We start from the raw sequence: 21,137 nt of genomic DNA, 5'->3' as shown, positions 1-21,137 counted from the left end.
CTACTTACATTCTCCTTACTGACATATTTTCAAATTCACTTGCTACCTTTTCCTCTCCGATGGGCGATTCCTTAATGATCAAATATACTTCCAGCCATTCCTCTTCTCTTCTCTCAATTACATCCATCTGCTTGCTTTTCAGACTTCTCTGAACAAATGTATACCCTAACAAACTCTGTTCCTCACCAATTTATCTTTCCCAAGTGCAATTGTGTAACTATATATATATATATATATATATATATATATATATATATATATATGTATATGTATATATATTGTATATATATATGTATGTATATTATATATATATATATATTATATGTATATATATATGAATATATATATATACATACACACATACAAAATACACACACATTTATATATATAATATATATATATATATATATATATATATATATATATAAGTATATATTATATATATATATATATAGTGTGCATATTTTTCCTTTAGTGGAGATGGCTACAAGAGATGCAAACTTCCGTTTCTCAGCAATTAATTTTTGGAATGAAACTGTTAACCCAATACCCTTATCCATTTCTGGCTGACACACCACTGTCAAAAAAAAAAAAAATCACGTATCTAATTCACTGCTTTTGTCAACAAAGGGCATAGCAGAGGTTAACTAAACACGTGTGTGTGTGTGTGTGTGTGTGTGTGTGTGTGTGTGTGTGTGTGTGTGTGTGTGTGTGTGTGTGTGTGTTTGTGTGTGTGTGTTTGTGCTGTCAAAGAAAAGCTATGCTACAACCTTACTTTATTGACTGCTTTTCAAGAGAGTCAGCGTCTCTTTATAGAGGTGGTTTAAGGACGCGAAATGGGATTGTGAAGTTAAAAGGAGAGAGAGAGAGAGAAAGAAAGAAAGAGAGAGAGAGAGAGAGAGAGAGAGATAAAGGAATAAAAAAAAAATATACAAACATAGGCGCCAAAGAAAAGTCGAAGGCTACCAACTTCGTAAGAGCAAAGGAAATGATCACTGGAATTTAATCATGAGATTTGGTTTAGTCATTTACCGACAGGCCTAGGGTCTACCTACATGGTAGAACCTGCAAAGGGAACGTCACGGTCCTCGGTGACTTCACAAGTCTCTAAATTTATTTACTTATCATTCGATAAAGTTGCTTTGAGGGATAAGGTCAGTTCCCTGCTGCAGCAAACAAGACATGTTCTCAGAGAGTGAGAGAGAGAGAGAGAGAGAGAGAGAGAGAGAGAGAGAGAGAGAGAGAGAGAGAGAGAGAGAGAGAGATGCACGAAAAGCATGACTACATACATTTCAATAACTTCAATTATTAATACTGGAGGAATATTTCGGCAAATCATCATCATCATTCCCATTCTCATAGTACAGGCTTCTTCAGTGACACTGTTAATCTCAATTTACGATGTTATTATCCGCATATCATCTTACTTAAAGTTATTTAAACTTCTACTGTAACTTATAGCAAGCAGCTGTCTTGACTTCAAAATTAGGTAGCTGTCATCAAACACCAACCCACCAACACATAAAACTACTTCCATCTCTGGTAAGATATTCAATATTTCCCAAAAATCATAGATCATTAAATTCTCATCCACAGACTCAGCACAGAACAACATCAAAGAGAAATAGTTACATTATTTCGGAGTCTCGTGGTAAACATGAATGAAAAGGATTATTATTAACAAAAAGGAAAAGACTGTTTCTCAACCATTCAACGAATAACCGTCCTTTCCCATCATTCAGTGAATAACAGAGATGAAAAAAGGGGAGTCACTCAGCTTCACGGCTTATCATAAAAACACATCACAACGCAGCAGAGAGACTCAATTCATCAGAGGATTCTAAATGACATAAAGGGATTTTTACCCGTTGACATATTTATCACTGGGAATTGGTACGCGGTACACGCATACAGACTGAGAGAGAGAGAGAGAGAGAGAGAGAGAGAGAGAGAGAGAGAGAGAGAGAGAGAGAGAGAGCAACGGCATACAGTCGTACAAATATAAATAACATTTTATTAACAAAACCTATGTATGTATATATATATATATATATATATATAGTTTTATATATATATATATATATATGTGTGACTATATATATATATCTCTATCTTTTAAATATATAGTATATTTGTCAAATGAAAAATTAAGATTTGAAAACACTATATTCTGGCTGTTTCTTCCTTACCGAATACTGACATATGAAGGTAGGTGAGCCAGATATTTATGTGGTAGATACAGGGAGAGGGGAAACGATTAACAGGCGGCACCATGACTTCTCTTCATTACATGATCAGCAATTATTACTGAGTATAATCGTTAAATCATTATTCCTTCCTTGAATCCTCCATACAAATTTCCTGTTCAAATATTTCTTCCGCATTCAACAGCGGACAGGGCTAAAATAATAGCTGGGATAGTAGTTTTGTGGTGGTAGGTTTGATTTTTGGATATCTAATACGCTTTTCACACCAAGAGATTATTGTAGTAAGATTTGCATGTATATACTGAGCGTGGATATATACAGTATATGTATGTGGTATATATATACACACACACATTATATATACATAAATAAATAAACAAAAACAATATATTTATACATGTATATATATTATATATATATATATATATATATATATATATATATATATATATATATATATATAACTATATATATATATATGAAACCTATCCTATAAATTACTAGGACGCTATGAACATTCAGTATCACCCAATTAAAACACAGTCTCAATTAGTTATTTTTCATAATTACGTTCCCATTTCAGAGTCTGACCACTAATAACTGAAGAAGCCATGCATACGAAATGGTGAAAATAATTTTCCTAACTATAACAATAACTAAGGCAAAGGCCTGTGTTATTTCTCAGAATAAAAGCTATCTGTCGTCAGACAAAATGCAGGCTTGAACAAGAAAAAAAACAATTAAGATACAGATTGTGTCTTCCATTCTATGTATCCAAACATTCTCCTATATATATATATATATATATATATATATATATATATATATATATATATATATATATATATATATATATATATATATACTAGAATATGCTTAATATTTTAGATATATGATTTTATATATATTCATAGCAATTTAGTAGAAGTGCTTAATATTTTACTTGATTTTTTTCAACATTCAGCAGCCACTGAGAGCCTGATGGATCTAGGAACTGCATGCTTCTGAGAGGTCCCAGAGAGCCTGATAGACTGAGAGAGAGAGAGAGAGAGAGAGAGAGAGAGAGAGAGAGAGAGAGAGAGGGGAGAGAGAATCAGCAGTCATTTTTCTGGTTCCCCAGATCCTAACGCAGATAAAAAGGAGGACTGGGCACTGGTCTTAAATGTTAATTTTTAGTCGCTAAATCAATGACCTGTTCCTTGCTCCTGATGATCATTGCTGAAGTTCCTCCTTTCCAGTACCTCCTTCACAAAATTTATCCTCCAATTTCTTCATCAATCATACCATTTTCGCTACGTATGCTTCTGTCATCCGCCGATCATCCTCCAACCCTTCACATAGCTGAAAAACCTCAAAAAGCTAAGCCATTCTTTCACCTATTCTAACTTTTTACCACTTTTCCCGTTCACCTCCATATTTCTCACCATTTCAGTTCAACTTTGGCACTATACTATGCAGAAAATTTATCTTTACAACTTCAACTTCTTTCTTTCATTCGTAATTAAAATTCAAGCTTTGTTTCAATAAACGAAAGTTGGTTCAACAATCTCTTCATATGTCCCAACCTTTGCTTCCAATGATCCTCCAATCGTCCTTCGAGTCTTTAGCACTCTGCCTGTTACCTTCCAAGCTTTACCTTTCAGCACGGGTTCCGTGATAGTTGAATCCTGGCCAAGCCAGATCCACTTAATTATAATTCGTCTTGGGTGCAAGTTATTCCAAAGGCACAGTGAATTCGATATTGACATACTGTATGTGGCCTGATATATATATATATATATATATATATATATATATATATATATATATATATATATATATATATATATATATATATAAACATATATATTATACATATGCTATCAAAACAGCCAAACAGATAGCTATCCTTGGGAGTAAGTTATTTCTAAGGTAAAGAGAATTAGATATTAAGCTGATAAGTGGGCTTAACATTTGTGAGTAAAAAATCAATGCATAAGAGCCAAAACAGTGTGTAGTAAATATTACACATTAATACATATATATATATATATATATATATATATATATATATATATATATATATATATATATATATAGCCTTACTGGGAGATTCAAACTGATGATCTAGTGAGATATTATCTGTATTAAAGAAAAGTTTAGGATAAACAGTCCTCATTCTTCACTTGAGAATGAGGAGTGTTTGTCCTAGAAAGCTTGTAACTTTTTTTAAAAATAAATATCTCCAATAGATACTACCCAGCTTGAATGAGGTCCTGTTAGTAATTGTACTAATACACAGAACAACTGTGTATGTGATAAATTAATATATGTATGTATGTATGTAATATATATATATATATATATATATATATATATATATATATATATATATATATATATATATATATATATATATATATATATATATACACACATATATATGAGAGAGAGAGAATCTCTCTTTGACGCAGTGGCAGAGGTGGTAGAGAACGAAATGGAGATAGCGACTTCATAACGAAATCAATAAACCTTCCCTAGGAGAATCTTGAATCGAATTCCTCTCGACAAAGAGTCGAAATTATTCAAAACGACTGGCCGTGGCCCCCACCCACTACTACACCCAACGAAAGCCTACCCAGGGTGATAGCGAAGCACAAAGCGCGTTTATTTGGCCCTTTTCTTGCGTCGTGACGTCCGTTACACCCAATAACGTCACTTGGCAAATGGCTCTTTTTTTCAGAATAGCAGAGCGGGAGGCGCAGACGGCGGAATATATTTACACGCCAAAAACTGTGGTTTTCAACCAGAGGGGCCACAGACTTCAAGTCTTTCCATTTCGTTTCTCTTGAATGGCAACAAGATGAGATTGATAAAGTAATTATATTTTATAACTAAAATTCTTTGTTCATATGTTCAGTAAAGTGCTTTAAATTACATAAAACTGTTACTTACAGCGGTTCAATCCGCTTGAAAATACTACTAAACATTTTTAACTACTGGGCCTGGCAAGCATGGCACCAAAAACATTCACCATGTACAGTAAGAACGAGGGTTGAGTTTTTCGGGAACAACATCTCCTTTGGAACCTCAGATGCTGAGGGATTTTCCCCGTCTGTTAATAAGATTATAGATTTGGCTTGACAAATATTAACTTTATTGATTGGGAGAATGCTAGGACTAAGCTAGCAGCTTACAAAAAACACTACACTACAGCCGGAATACCAACAGTATATCATTTTATGTAATGAGATAAACGAAATAACTTCAACAGAATATTTCCTAAACATGTCAAAAGATTTAGAAAACTCCCAAATTATGAAAAAGAAAAACAATTCCCAAAATATGCAAACAGATCGAGTATATGTAAAAAAAATTAAGCAGACAACCTGAATATTCCAAAAATAACCTAACATTAAATATTCTAAAAATATGTATATTTATCAAATAAATATTATTTCAAAGTTTTGCACAATTGCAAAAAACTTCTAGCAGAGCATTACAAAAGTCTAATTGATCTTACTTAACAGTTTTTCGAAGGTATTACCGAAATACCTTCTTACGTTTAAAAACCTGGATTTTTTATGTTTTTCTAAAAAGGGTAAAACTTTATACCCCGCCTTTCGTTATAAGAATATTGGTAACGTTGGACAAAAAAATCAATGGAGATAGTACAGCAAGAACCACTGAACCTTATTATTTTCCCCTAAAAAACCTGAATTTTGAAGCCCTCTTTATTCACATACACATTGAGTTTAAAATTAACCAGATAATCTTAGATAATCTAGATAATCAAATATATCTATAGCTAAAACACCAAGTAAAAATGCGACGAAGTTCCTTCGGCGCAATCGAGTTTTCTGTACAGCCGCTACAGCGTACAATCAAGGCCACCGAAAATAGATCTATCTTTCGGTGGTCTCGGTATAATGCTGTATGAGCCGCGGCCCACTAAACTTTAACAATGGCCCGGTGGTGGCCTATCCTATATGGTTACCAGAAGCACGATTATGACTAACTTTAACCTTAAATAAAATGAAAACTCTTGAGGCAGCTAGAGGGCTAAAATTTGATGTTTGATGATTGGAGGGTGGATGATCAACATCCAATTTGCAGCCCTCTAGCCTCAGTAGTTTTTAAGATCTGAAGGGGGGCAGAAAAAGTGTGGACAGAAAAAAGTGCGGACGAACAGACGAAGCCGGCACAATAGTTTTCTTTTACAGAAAACAAAAAGCACATAATAACAATAAATGAAAGGCAGACTCGAGATAAACACTCGCTCGAAGCATCAACGAGCCGAGAAATAATTATGTAGGACTACGGAATAAACGAGGCTTAAAATCCTGAACGAGTCTCCTAGCGAACAAACGAACCCTGAAATCAAGAATTATTGCCCTTTATAATAAATGAACCTCAACAGAATGGATTACCCAGGCCTAACGAAAGAATGAGTTCTGAGCATCCAAGCCCCAATGGAGCTATAAGAAAATTTTAACTAGATAACAAATCCATCAAGATGATCAGTCGCTCGTTATAACCTAAGCCTAAAGATTACGTTTCCATTAAGCGTTGAAAACTTAAGCCTACAGCATATTAAGAAACGTTGATGACACGTAAAATGAATATATAACATCCACGACTGCATAAAGTTAAAGAACAAATAAGCTGACTGATTATTATTTCTTCCAGAAAACTTGATTACAGAAATACAAATTTGATCTGGATGGGAAGAAGATAAATGAAAAGAAGATAAATGAAATTCTGAATGCCAGATCATCGGAGGCTTAAGAAAGCGTTAGATTGAAATACTGGATTATCCAGGCCGGAGGTAACAATGGAAAATGAAGTCACTGACTACTGAAAAATCAGGATTTACGGAAACAAATCTTAGATTACCTTAACTTGAACTATTAACATCACAAATAATCTAGAAATTTTACATTTAAATTATAATTAACAGGTGACTTAAGTATCACAGCCTAAACAAGGAGCAATGTTTGTAAAAATTATTAATACCCGAGGTGAGTAACTCAACTTGAAATTACACAACACCTGTAATACTGAATTTTCAGAACAAGAGTATCATAAAAAGTTCGACTGACTCTCCAGACCAGGCGTATAATATTATCTGTAATCCTAATTTTCACATTTGAAGGCGTAATTAACAATTAAGGTGAGTACCCTCCCTTGATTAACAGTTAATACTGATAATCATATCAAAACCACCAAATGAATCACCTAAAGCGTAAACAAAATGATAAAATGATAAAATCTTGAATTTCAAACTTCAAGTACCTTTAACACCTCGAGTCATGGAAAATCCTGATCTAAGGAGCGAAACTATCAAAATATCATGGATTATCCAGGAACGAAATTATTACAAAATCATGGATTATCCAGAGTTCCAGTTGTAAATGAATCTTGCAATTAAGGAGACTTGAAACACAAATTATCTATCATACACCCTTCTCTTGTAAGTGATAAGTGATCATATTTGAAACAAAGGAGAACCTGGACCTACATTTGCGGAAAGTTCAAGTTCTCTGCATTCCGCTTAGTTCTGTTTTCTCCGCACTCAATGGCATGTAACCGAATAAACAAAATAAACAATCATTTAAAAGGTGTCTTGAGCATGTCTAATAAATAAGTCACTATGTTCATTTGAGCATTCATAGTATGACTGATTAATATGGCGTCTTGGAACGAGTGATTTACTTCTGCATTTTGGCGAGAGAGAGAGAGAGAGAGAGAGAGAGAGAGAGAGAGAGAGAGAGAGAGAGAGAGAGAGAGAGAGAGAGAGACTTCTGGTTTAAAAGATAGAACACAAGCACTTGTGATGTGCTGACCTAGGAAAACTCTATCTTAAATATGGCAGAATCATTATAGAACATTTACAGACAAACATTATTTTCCTCCGAAGAATACCCACCAAGAAGGCGGAGTTCTACACGGGTGCACAAACTATAAACACAGGAACACGCGTGCATGTGACCACTCACAGCACAAAAAGATTTTCGGAACGCTAAAATTGTGTTTTCCTCTTTTCTGAATAATTCATGGGCAACGATCGTCTGGCGAACTGAATATAAAAGAGCTGTTGGCAGCCCGTTCGGCTCCCGCTGATGGGAACCTTATTGACGGCAGACGCCCTAAAATGCGACCCGCCGATTCACATGATAAAAGAAGGGATGAGGAAGGGTGGAGTGAGGGTGGGGCGTAAGAAGTGGTCAATTACTCGAGAGGAAATAGATAAATGGCAGAAGATGCTCTGCCATCAAGCAACTCTCACTTGGCTGCTTTCTCTGATCTAGATTAGGAACTATTGTTGTTTGAATCAATAATTAATAAGTTAATATATGCAAAACGACAAGAATACTGAAATGATATTCTCTCTCTCAAGTTGGCAAGTACGAGTACAGTACAGAATCCAATTTGATGGCTCGACTCATGAAATTTACGCATAAGAATAAAAATAGTGAAACATCTTCTACCTTTCCTAGTATGGAAGTAGAGCAGTTTTTGAATTACAATACAGCCTGACTCATAACATTTGAGAGGGATATATATAAGGATGCATAAAATGACACGGCAAACTCCCTCTCTCTCCACGACCTTTACTCAAATCTGTCAAAATCCCACAAGATTGTCATCCTTCGCCCTTCAAAATGGTGTGCAGACTGGACACGTCATTTCTCTACCTTTTAATGCACCTGTCCATAGTTCATTTATTATTCCGCCACACCTGTCCCTGCATTTCCAACTCACCTGACTACACCTGAACATGCAGGATTTCATCGGGACCAACAGCCCTTTGCGATAACCCGAAAATGGATCATCAAATGAGAGAGAGAGAGAGAGAGAGAGAGAGAGAGAGAGAGAGAGAGAGAGAGAGAGATTCTTCTTATAAGTGGAAAGACAGACTTCTTTCTTTCTTCTTCTTCTTCTTCTTTCGAGAGAGAGAGATTTCCTGTAAGGGAAAGACAGACTTCTCTTCTTGAGAGAGAGAGAGAGAGAGAGAGAGAGAGAGAGAGAGAGAGAGAGAATCAATTAGTCTTTCTTCTCATTGTTTCCTTTCCCTTTTTCCCATTCGTTCGGGACTCAATGCTCACCAATCGATATTTATTTTTGCTTTTGCTCTTTTCCAGCGAAGTCACGGGTGGGGGGGGGACAGAACTGTATTTTTTCATCTATTATTTTTTTTAAATCTCTTGAATTTATCATCGGGACTATTTCAAAGGAACATGAGAGAGAACGTATGCGGATTCATTACCAGTTCGATCACTGATATCTGCACGCGGAAAATGAAACTACGAGAGAGAGAGAGAGAGAGAGAGAGAGAGAGAGAGAGAGAGAGAGAGAGAGAGAGAGAGAGAGAGAGAGAGATTTAATTAATCGTTCCGTTTACAATGTACGGAAAAAATATTTCGTCGTATTTAATTGCCAAACTACAAAATAAATATAACTCAAATATAACGAATTCATCGTTTCACTCCAAAATAGTATATTCCGTTTCCACTGTTTCCATTAAAACGTGTCACATAACGCGCGGGGTAAGAGGGTGGGGGAGGAGAGGATGAGGGGGGTAGAGGACGCAGCTAAATGCTCAATTAAAGGTAACCTTTTATGTTCCATTATTATATTACATTCTATTAAATTAACTTACATTTCTTTCCGCTTCGCACGGTCTTTGTCCAATCTTCCGGTGGGGTTGGCTGTTCGGGTGTTCTCTTCATAAAAGATATATTCTCTGATGAAATATATCTGCTTAATGCAAGTCAACATCAGATAATAATTCTTAAAAATGGAAGCAAGTAAAACGGAAGCGGAGATCTGTAACGAAGTAAAAGGAACAAAACACGACGCTGTCTTCAAAGGGACACGGAAATGAAGTTCTCTGAATAGGAAAATACTTTTATGTATCATGACAAATAATTTATTTTCCTTGCCAACTACACAATAAAAGTTTAACATGGACCAAATCAAAAGAAAAGACAATATAATTCTGTACTGAGGAAAACGTAGCTCCAAAATTGTAAGAAAGAGTAGTTCTGCTCTGTGCTTAGAAACTATGGTTGTAAGGGGCAGAAAATTAGAATGGAAAGGGTTTGAAAACTAAATAATACAAAATACAGCCACTACAGGTTAATTCAGATAAAAAAATGTATTTTTTTTACATACCTCATATAGAATGGTATAGCAATTCCGCAACAAGAGAAATACAGAGGAAATGGCTTTTTCAACTTGAAATATTAGTACACTGGCCCTGAACAGACACAAACTATACAAAAGATACACTTCTGTTCCTTGAAAAAACATAATAGTCCCGGACGTAGGGAAAAAGTTCGGAAACGGGAGAATGCCCCTCCCTAGAAAAAAGCCAAACGTAATCAACATGGAGTAGAAAAACGTCCACCTAAGTTTTAGAATGACGTCTTGTTTCTAAAATAGATCACGTTTGGCTTCTCATTTTACTTCAATTTACACTTGAAAACGACAGGATACCAGAGTACACGTGTCTGTTAAGTCAGAAAAAATTCCTAAGAGGAAATAATTAAACCTCATATTCGCAGAAAAAGTATTCGGAATGAATTACAAGTGAAACGAAATGGAAAAGACCACGTTCCTTCCTGCAGTCTATAAAATCTGGATGATTGCTATGACCTTGGCGATTAATATGAGTACCGAGCCCAGCGACTCATAATTCGCTGGGTTTCATTTTTAAACTAGAGCTCTTCCTCGTCAGCCAAAACTCGGTAAACGATTAACAGCTTCCGTGACTTCTGACAGTTCAGTGAAATAGCACCCTTACACAGGCAAGGAGAAAGGGTCAAATTTCAACGGCGATCAAATGAGCGTTCGTATTATTTTTTTTCCTGTGTTTATACTTTTAAAATGTATTATTTCTCGATTGCATAATATTTTGCAGTGATGTCCTTGCAATTACGAAAAAAAAAAATCATGATTTTTGAAATGGACAAGAGTTTTTCGGCCAATTTATATAAAACGCTGAAGCGTGAAATGAATTTAAAAGGATAAGAAATAAAACTGGCGTGGGAAAAGCTAACGTGCTCTCGCGCAGACTTTGAGAGAGAGAGAGAGAGAGAGAGAGAGAGAGAGAGAGAGAGAGAGAGAGAGAGAGAGAGAGAGAGAGAGACTTATTTTAAATTAGACTTTGCCAGCAAGTCCAAGCTTCACCGCAAAATGGTGGTCGTAGTCACAGCAAGAAGTACTGCTCATTAAGTGAAAATACTAGCATTTTATTGTTGACGGGTTTACTGGTATATAAGTTTATCCATTTAATCTGTCTAATTCAATTCAACTACCATCTTTCATTCACCGAGAACCTAGACGGCATTCTCTTTACTGAATTACTTCCTGACACAAAAACAGTGACGAAAGATACGGAAGGACTGTATTACCCTACATTAAGACAAACAGTTTTTTTCCAGACAGATGATCATTACCACATATGGGAAATTGATATATTTGTTTCTATGGAATTTTTTTTCTACACTTTTTCTCAAACTTTCCTTATAATATTAAATCAATCAGTTTTCTGTGAATGGATTTTCAAAATAACCTTGCTTCTTACGTTTGGTCATTTAATTCAACTAGCATTCCTCCACCGGCTCAAATGCTGTGATAAGTGAGAATCCAGATCTTATTTATGCTATGATGCTAACGTGTCCCCATTAGTACAGGGACAAGCCATAGTCCTTCGCCCTCACGAAAGCAAAACATGAGCCCACTATGCTCGGGGAATATTTGTAGATCAAGTCTGAAGAACTTACGGTCAGAGACGTGACCAGAAATGGCCACTGGCTAAAATACCTGGAAAGGTGTTTTTGATCAATACTGTTTTCACATTCAAATCAAGATCAGTCTTATTTGTTTCCTGTCAATCGTCATGGCTCGCGCAGCTTTTGTACTTATCACGATCAACTAGATTTACAACAACAACAACAATAATAATAATAATAATAATAATAATAATAATAATAATAATAATAATAATAATAATAGTTTCAATAGACATGAAACAGAAAACTATGCTTACAGCCCTATCACAGAAACATTTAACGAGCAAAGGGGGAATTGCAGATACATAGAAAAATGTAAACAATTTAATATATAACTGCTTGTGGAGTTTAAAATTCGTACAATCAAAGGGCATGTCAAAAAGAATGCCAGTACATGTAATCAAAAGATAAGCAACGCCAAGAATTTATTAAAAAATAGAACGCCTTTTTTTATCCGATACCGACAAGACCCAAGAACCCTAAAACTTGGCGGTATGTACAAAGTCTGCAAGCAACCTGTGTGTGTGTGTGTATGCGTACGCTTGTGTGCGTGTGCGTGAGCGTTTGTGTCTGGGTAAAGAATGTCCAATGCTCAGTTGAGATTTCAGATAAAGCGACGCCGTGTATGTCCCCATCTTTCAAAAAGAAAATGGAGACTTGGCGAATGGCTGAGAATAAGAGATAACGTCCTTTTTGGCCTTCGTGATATTGGACCCAGAGGACGCATCATCGGGGTCTGAAAGACACAGAGGAATGTCACTCCATCTATTAACTATTTTTGAGTGTAATGCGCATTGCTATCATCTTTCTCTTCATTTTTCTATCTGGAAATGTCAGAGCAAAAAAAAAAAAAATAAATAAAAAAATAATTAAATAAATAAATAAATAAATAAAAAAATAACTAAATAAATAAATAAACAAGCACCATCACTTTTCCTTGCCTGTATGCTAAATCGTATAGTGACTTAGAGGACAATTTTTCATCACAATTACTTCGAAAGATACTAAAGACACCGTTCTTCACTTTGTTCCATAATTACTTTAAGTGGTGTCATGACCTCTACTGTCATGACGCGTTCGACAAAAGTAATCAGTATCTGATTTTCTAATAATGCTTGATACATTCCTTGCAGTTACTGAGTCCATTTTTTTCCTTGAAATTTTAACCCAAACGACTGAAAATACCGAGTTCTCGTGAGCCATGTTGTGGTGCGGTACGATATGAAAAATTTGAGGGTTTGAAATTCCACGACCTCAACTGGCTCTACTATTTCCCCCATGAAATGGAATGGCAAGAAAAGGAAGATGGGATTTAGACCAAAGGCTAAACCACTTGTCAAAGAAAATCCACTGTATCTGGGAGATAAAAAAAAATTTAAAAGTAAATACATTATATGACAATGTTTTGGAAAAATAATAGAAATAAAATATTTTAAATCTCAAAAGCGAAACTGTACGGAAGAATGAAAAACGTTGATAAAGCATACAAATCACACATGAAAACCAATGACTCCTTCAAAAATTCCTGCAAAGGAATCAACACTATACAGATATTCCTAAACCCTTAAAAGGATCCGATTAAAGTCCGTCAGCATGGTTAAATTGCTCTCTTCTAAGAAGTACTCCCACCGCTTGTAAGCAACGCAACAAACAAACAAAAAAATAAATAAGAGGGGAAACCTCTTCACTTCCTTTTACTTCTTCATCCAACCTTAGCTCCTTTTACTGCAGAGTCGGCCGTTTGAGTATTCCTTCTCCTATACTAGGCTTAAGTAGGACTAATGTATGTACCCAGTGCCCTCGTGTGCGTTTCCACGCTACTACGCTTGAACCCTGCGTTTCTCGACTTCCTTTCGCATTTACATCCCCTGTGGGATGTACTGGCATTCCTGAGAATGGAAACGCAATAGTCAATAGTCTTTTATAACGGGAACATCGATTTTCACAATCGGGAAACTCATTTTCCTAAAGGTATACCACAATGTACCATGAAATAACTACATCTAATAAGCAACAGCATGCTGCTACAAAATTTGCCACCTGTTAGATTTAGAACATTCTTAATATTACTGTCACTCACGCACGTTCACTCAAACACAAACGCGCACACACCGATTTCACTGACGTTAATACGAATGACTACTGAGTACTGGAATTTTTCTCAGCGTTGATAACAAATAGCAGAAGTTATCTCCATTAACAAGCATCAAAGTTCGATATTGTTGGATGGGCTCTATTGACATTAAAAAATGTACAAGGACCCTACGCCAAGGGCTCTTAAAGGGAAAGATATCACAAGAAACTAAAATGAACAAACAAGGTAAAAATGAGGCTAAAATAAAAGCTAAACAATAAACTGTACAGCAAGTCTGTTGAATAACACACGATCGCCCGAAGCTAGCTTTGCATTACAAGTTGCACCGATTCCCCAGAATGGCCGGAATATCATCCAAAAATTTACTGGAAACCCGATCAAAACTTTCGGCAACACGAGCAGCATTTGCCTTTCCAAGGAAGCTTAAAACTTTCGGAAACTTACTTTATTTACAAAGGTTCAGACTGAAAACTGACTGAAATGGACAAAAATAAAAGGGAAAAAAGGAGAAATATAGTAATATACAGCTGTCTAAAAAATTATTAGTTTAAATTTCTGAGGCAAAGAGAAAAGTCAAGAGCATTACTTCAGACGAAACGACAGGGGCATGGAAACTGCTCGGAAGAATTAGTAGCGTGACAATAAATCTTGAAAAGAAATTCCTCAGTTAAAGTCGACTTATTTTTTTTTTTTTTAGTCAAGGTTGATGAGGCCTTCAACTTGATTTTAAAAGGCATCTTAATTTCATAAAGACGCCTTAATTAGCTAGCTGTCCTTTAATCCACTCCTTTAATACTAATTAATTAAACAATTACTGTATAAGGCAAACAAGCGAATCCTAATTTTAATTATCATTTTTCTTAAGCGATTTAATAGTCTTCGGACCTATGTTAATTACAAGTACTGGATACTTCAAAGTGAAAATATGTTGTAAAACTCTAAAGGTGCAAGATTTTTCATTCTCAAATAATGGGCGAGATGGAAGTTTGAGTAATTACAACATATGAGAACAAGAATGCAGTTTACATTTTGTAAGCCGTAACAGGAACTAATCAGACAACTGATGTAACTTTAAAAGTAGTTCAACTTACTTTGAAGACGTAAGACCCTCCATGAACAAGAATAATGTTTTGTCTATTTCTGGTTCAATATAACCTATGGAACTCAAAAGGTTTTTATTGCAAGATTCATGATTCGCCAACTATGAAAAATTGTTTTACGGGCTGCCCTTAAGCAAGAGCCCGTGCCAGCATAAGACTGGCTTAATCTAAAATAACAAAATTTCACTGAAACACGAAATGCATATCTACTGCCGTTTAGTATGCACATAGTAAAATAGCACTAAACGATTAATCTTATAAAACGTGCGTATTTTCTCTCAACTTTCATGGTCCAAGGGAAGAAAGGAGATTGTAGAAAAATAAGAGCGCTGGATCAAAGCGCTTAGGACTGCACTCTCTGGTTACAAGGGTCAGAGCGGGCTATGTCATTGGTGATGAGAGGTGAAGGGGGTAAGGGAGAGGAACGTTACATGGTTTAATTTGGGGACCGATCCATGAGAAGTAATGCTCGATGCAGCTAGGTTATATATATATATATATATATATATATATATATATATATATATATATATATATATATATATATATATATATATATATATATACGATAGAGAAAAACAGCTCTCTCTCTCTCTCTCTCTGAGAAAGACCGAAAGAACGAGCAGCAGTCTTATCGAAGGAGTATATCGTCAACGAAGATTTTTCTCAATCTCAGGCAGACGACTACAATAGAAGGGCTGCAATTCACCATAATGAGGGCACTACTATTCTGGCAAAAGTATGGACAGAGCATCGGGAGCTCTTCTCCCAGTCACACGGTATTTTACATTCAGTCTGCTTCTTTTCAAGGTCTCTCTTCAGGCAGTATACATATTTTCTGCTCTTCACTTTTACAAGTGCATTTTTTTTTCAACTGATTCCAAGGCAAACTTAATCTGCATACGAAAAACATACGCTACATTTTATGGCAGATTTAATACACGGCAGACGGATTTTCCTTTGTTGATAGAATCATAAAAAATTGACTTTTAAAAAAACTAGCCAATAACGTCCTAACTTGACTTTATTTACAAAATTACTGTCACAACTCTGAAACAAGGCTGTAAAACCATGCCTGATAAAAGTGCAGTTCATCGCAGGGTTAGCAAACCTTCCTTGTAAAATAAGGAGATTTGCGTTCCTGGAACTTTCAACATGCATCAACAGTCTGGTGCAACCAGTAAAGGGTCATGACGGGGTTCAAAACGTAACGGAGTTACCCTTGTTATGATGCCACCGACCTATTATTCTAAAGTAGTTCAACAAGCCCACCGAACTAGTCTGCTGGTTACCTAAGTGAGGGGCCCAAAAGGAATGGACGCTGCAAAGATTCTTAGGGCCCGTCTACAGTTTGCCATGTTCGGCACACTGCAAACAGAAATCACCCCATCCCACCAAATTCTTAAGGAAACTTATGTACCTCTATTGATATTGATATCATTTGTGGTATTTATTGTTTTTATACATTTTTCCCTTTTACGTGTACATATATGTAATTAGCATTCATAAAATACCCGGGACACACCTTTCTATGAAATCTATTTCTTTCCTTTGTTACCCTCCGTCCTTGGGGTTCGGTGATAATATCCATTATTAAATAATTATCCATTTTTTACCCTCACTCGTCCGGTTCAAAAGTTCATTTTTTTTAACGACAAGAGGGGGAACTAAATCCGCAAGAGTACTTAAAATTGGTGTCATAATGAATACGACAACTCTCGCTCGTTTCTCTAATGGTTTATTTTCCCCTTGATCGCAGAGTCCCTTCTCTTTCCAATACCTCTTTATTAAATATTCAAACACATGACGATCAAGCTCAGCCGTCCTCCCTTGGTGCTCATCAGGATTCTGTCTGACTTTTTTTTTTTTTTTTTAAGAATTTCCAATCAAATCGCAACACATATACAATATATACCTGATGTTCTGATCATCAATCACACCTTTCTTCCTCCTTCATGAGTTAGAAATAGATGAATACTGGAATAACAGAGGAACATTTTTCCAGCCAACTGGTGAATAAGCACCACCTGAATTCCACGAGAGTATATCCGTAAATGGAAGCGTTCACAACAAATATTAATACGAAATCACATACGATAAGCCTGAGGACATTTAGGATATCCAAAATCCCCACCTAGCAACTGGAACAGCTAATTTTTTTTTTTTTTAATTTCGATTCAAAATGACTATCGTCTTTAGAGAGAGAGAGAGAGAGAGAGAGAGAGAGAGAGAGAGAGAGAGAGAGAGAGAGAGAGAGAGAGAGACTGTATCTACATCACCACAACTTCTCGGAGGCTGAAGAGCAATTAGATGATATGGTTGGTGGTCGAAACAAACCGGACAGGACCTTCTAAAGCTTCTTCAAATGAATTCTAGCGTCTCCGTCTCTCCCGAATTGTTCGGCTGTCACAAAGGAATCAAATTAAGAAGACACTAAGACACCCTAACAAATAGATATTTCCTCCTTTCTGAAACAATGCCTCTCTCTTTCATTCCATTCGAATGTGAGGACATTCGTAAGAATTCCTCAATCTGTAAAAGAAGCCTACCAGTGTGGAAACTCAAGTAGTATATATATAACGAATTTAAAAGAAATAATCGAAATACTAACATTGATGGAATTTCTCCATTATATAGCATAGAATATGCTAGCAATATGGACACTGAAAGAGTGCTTACTAATAATTTAATATACTAATACGAGTTCCAACGTTATAGATAACAGTCCGAATTTACCCAATACATGGACGAAAATACTTATATCAGGAAGACAAAAAAGTTCATTTCAGAACGACCAAATAGACTGGAGAAACTAATACCACAATACGACTAAAATATGCTGAAAACTGCTTGATAACATTTTTAGTAACAATAAAATTCAAGAGATCACGCTTACAGAAGTAAATTAGTACTGGAAAATCTTCTGAACATCTAAAAGAATAGAACATTATTTAAAACTAAGAGTGACGAACGACAGTCACACCACAATCGCAAAGACCCGAGCTACAACTTAGAATCAGAGTAAATCGTACAAACTTCATCGTTCTTCGAGAGGAATGCATACAATTGATGAAATAATATAGAGTAGCTGTCCGTCAAAAAATCTCTGGGCGTCCCTTGAATGCTCAATGAAAAGAAAACTGGCGATTAATAGGGTCATTTCATGACTGAGAAAGGGGAGACAATATCTAATGAGCAGAAATGGGCGGCGTTCATATTGAAACTCCCGTGATCATTCTTATTCATTTTTGTATTTAAATTAATGAGGTAATAGAGAGAGAGAGAGAGAGAGAGAGAGAGAGAGAGAGAGAGAGAGAGAGAGAGAGAGAGAGAGATCACAGTAAACGCACACCCACTCGCACTAAGTTAAGAGTTATAATGCCCTTTCTATCAGCACAAAGCTCGTAAGGTCCTCGGCTTTTCCCTGCAGAAACATAACCAGAAGCAAAATGCCTCCAGATGGATTCCCATCGTCTCACAAAGTCTGCATTGTTTGGAGCTGGAAAAAATCCTGCGACGGGAAAGGAAAACCCTTTACACTGTCCTAAGAACGTCAAAGGCACTTTGTCAACGTTGCAAGGCCTTTGGCAATACGGTCGTAGTCCCTGTCAAGTATTTTCATTTTTCTTTTCACTTCCTGGAATAATCCTAAATTCCAAGGCATTAAACTACACCCTTCGTACGTCTTAGAATCGGTCCTTTCAATAACGCTCGTAGTAAAACAATAAAATTTGACGTATCTCCCCTTACACATCCGCATACACATAACATACGCATCATATTATGTTCATGCTCTCCAATATTTTCTCTTTTTTTTAATAAAACAAAATCTTAAACACCTACAATAGCTATACTTAAGTGACTTCTAAAAAACAAGGAAAAACCCAATCAACAATCCAGTCCACCTAGGTTGTAAGTCCAGGCAATATTACGAGTATATTTACGGTTTCTTTGCCGTAAGTTATAAGAAACTCACCAAACAAGGCCATTACACTATGTAAAACGTAACTGCAAGAAAACACGCCAAGTTATACTTAATTACAGCAATAAGTCTGCTTACTACGTACGAGTACTCATGAAATAATTCATATCACATGAGGTTTAAATCTTGAAATAAGATCTCATACTCCATGCATGATAAGCATGCCATCACACAACATACCATTAACACCACAAGCGGGCAGACGTGACGATATTACATCAAATCATCCATATAGCAAAAGCATTTGATTGCAAACTGTTCATTTATTTAAATACCTTACAACTGCATATTTACATCATAATTAATGTCATACCATCACCGAATTCGTAACGAATAAATGAATACTTCGTTATCCACGGCAAACATCACCAGTTTGCTCTTTACTCGATTAAATAGAAATCCGGAGTAAACAATTTTGTTAATTAAGATACCATCATTGCAAGGACATACAGAAACCTAATTGCAACTGGGGGTTCCTCCACTCTGGTAAATGATCATAGTATCAAGAGTTTCAGCTTATAACATTTTTACTGGCCAATAACCATTATAATTAGCGTTATTTTGTAGCCTTGTCCCCAAATCACGTTCATTTTTTTTAATATGTAAATAATTTCGTTTGTTTCGTCAAGTTTTAATATCGTAAAATAAATGTGGCTAACTACTCAAGACCTTCGCAAGAAAGGAGAGCTTTTGGATTTAACTCCACATAAGGTTGGCATTAATAAAAATATAATGCTATACGAACTGTCACACAAAAATGACGAAAGGATACAAAAAAATTACCTATTCTCTCACTGGAAAAGATCATCATAAAACGTCTTCATTCCCAATGCCATGTTGAAAAACAGATACATAACTATAAAAACTGCTAATCTTAACACGTCTTCAACACCTAAAATCTAAATCTTTTTAGCAATGACTCTTTTCACAATTATCATTATCAATTTACATACCCAATAGAGCAAACGAAAAGAGGTACACCTTGCCAAGAGAGGTTCCACGGAACCGAAACCACATACTATGTGTAAAAAAAAAAAAGACCAAAAGCTAATATTAAACCGTAAATGAAAATAAAACTGACCAAGTCATTGTTACACCGGATCCAGGGGAAATCCTCGAGTTTACCGAGTCTTTTCGCGGTCTAAAATCTACGAGAGACGGCCACTCACGGGGCACCCACCCGCTCGTTCAAAACCCTCTCGACGTCCCCCCCCCCCCCTAGTACCTCGCATCTTAAAACCCCTGCCATCAGCATCCTCCGCTCCTCGTCCTCCTCCGGTCTCAAGGGACCGATTCTTACTTTTAGTCTTTTATTCTTTATTTTTTTTTTTGCGACACTTCTCCCTCCCCCTCTTCTCTAGTCGCTCCCTCCCGAGAACAATACAAAAACTTCTGCTCCAATCTGCTTTTAGATGAGAGGATCTAACTACTTATTATTTTAAAGACGCACGTACAATTTCTGCTAATATAACAAAGAGTTGGGATTGTAAGTATTATCACTTTAAGAAATCATTTCTGATACGTGATATCCTTTAGGAGATATAGACGCCATAAATGGCGATATCTAAAGTTTTATAAGAATGGAGGTAAACGGTTAAACGCAGTCCACTTAGTAAAAAGATGAAAAACAAGAAAGCAGAAACGTTAACAGATAAAGAGATAACATTTTATCAACGAAACTCCTGTACTTTGAAGAAACAGCCCTCTGGTAAACGATTAACTGATCCACGACAAAAGGCTTGATAGCTGCATTTTAAATTAAGACTGGTGTCGCAACTGGCAAGGTCACCGATTCCTCATGACAAAAGATATAGTCTAGCAATACGTACTTCGCAACTAATGAAATCAAACAAACATATGGGTCGACTTTGCGCTGCATTAATGGGTAATATCGAAAGACGAATACGATATTATGAATCAAAAAAACTAATTAACCTCATGTGGTCTGACGAAACAGGTAATTAGAGTGCTTTT

General features: G+C 35.9%; 1 protein-coding gene across 3 annotated transcripts in view; it reads right to left on the bottom strand.

The window, feature by feature from the left end:
- smog (G-protein coupled receptor 158 smog) overlaps positions 1-21,137 on the bottom strand; it is a 563,528-nt gene that overhangs the window by 178,611 nt on the left and 363,780 nt on the right. The window lies entirely within an intron of this gene.

The sequence above is a fragment of the Macrobrachium rosenbergii genome, chromosome 2, assembly GCF_040412425.1.
Source record: "Macrobrachium rosenbergii isolate ZJJX-2024 chromosome 2, ASM4041242v1, whole genome shotgun sequence".
NCBI lineage: Eukaryota > Metazoa > Arthropoda > Malacostraca > Decapoda > Palaemonidae > Macrobrachium > Macrobrachium rosenbergii.
This window is presented reverse-complemented; position numbering and strand designations above follow the sequence as displayed.